Source organism: Chiloscyllium punctatum, chromosome 11 (genome assembly GCF_047496795.1).
Source record: "Chiloscyllium punctatum isolate Juve2018m chromosome 11, sChiPun1.3, whole genome shotgun sequence".
Lineage (NCBI taxonomy): Eukaryota > Metazoa > Chordata > Chondrichthyes > Orectolobiformes > Hemiscylliidae > Chiloscyllium > Chiloscyllium punctatum.
The window spans coordinates 41763193-41764264 of record NC_092749.1 but is presented as its reverse complement, the minus strand read 5'-3'; the positions used below and the strand labels follow the sequence as shown (position 1 = coordinate 41764264).

Here is a 1072-nt window from a genome sequence, read left to right as displayed (position 1 = left end):
CCCCCTCCTCCCCCCCATTATAGACACTGTAACCCCCTCCTCCCCCCCATTATAGACACTGTAACCCCCTCCTCCCCCCCATTATAGACACTGCAACCCCCTCCTCCCCCCCATTATAGACACTGTAACCCCCTCCTCCCCCCATTATAGACACTGTAACCCCCTCCTCCCCCCATTATAGACACTGTAACCCCCTCCTCCCCCATTATAGACACTGCAACCCCACCTCCTCCCCCCATTATAGACACTGTAACCCCCTCCTCCCCCCCCATTATAGACACTGTATCACCCTCATTCCCACCCATTCTCCAGTTGCTCTGTACAGACTCTGTCTCCACTCCCCTCTAGCACAGGCCCACCGTGTCTCCCTTCCTCCCGTTATTGGGGCGGGGGTTGTGGCCCTTTGTCCCGGGCCTTTTCCTCTCAGTTTTATTTTCGCGGGGGGGGTGGGGGGGGTGGGGGTTGAGGGTGAAAGAAGGAAAACGTCACTGAAAAAGCAGTGACATCTCAGCCTGAGTATCTTCGCCCTGCTCTCGCCTACCTTCCCTCGGTGTGGCCTGAGGCCTGTGAGGCGGGGGGAACTGATCAGTGTCGGTGCGGGGCGGGGAGGCCTGGCCAAGAAGCCGGGGCCTGAGGGTGGTGGCCGCGCGAGGCGGATGACGCTCGCTCGACACGCGGCTCTCGGCCTTCGGAGCGGGGAGGGGAAGGAGAAGGAAAGCGGCCGCCTCCCTCCAGGCCGAGGGTAGATGGGACATTTCTCGGCCGTTGATGTCAGAGCTCCAGTGGCGCAATCGGTTAGCGCGCGGTACTTATATGACAGTACAGAGTGAGCCATGCCGAGGTTGTGAGTTCGAGCCTCACCTGGAGCACATGTTTTATAGGCAACCCGAAAAAGCAATAAAAATCACCGCTCCCACCACATTCCCACCCCCCCAAAACCTCCCTCCAACTCCAAATTAACTACTAACTCAAATTAAAACCCTCTGTTTTTGGCGGAAGAATTATTTTGAAAGTGATGAATAAATCAATCCGCAACTAAAAATGCGACCAGTCCCTCTTTCCCCCCCCCCCC

At 57.3% G+C, this 1072-nt stretch overlaps 1 non-coding gene across 1 annotated transcript; it reads left to right on the top strand.

The window, feature by feature from the left end:
* The first annotated feature begins 776 nt into the window (after positions 1-776).
* Positions 777-869, top strand: trnai-uau (transfer RNA isoleucine (anticodon UAU)). The gene is given in 2 exon segments: positions 777-814; positions 834-869. It is a non-coding gene; the product is annotated as a tRNA-Ile (tRNA).
* Positions 870-1072: the final 203 nt, after the last annotated feature.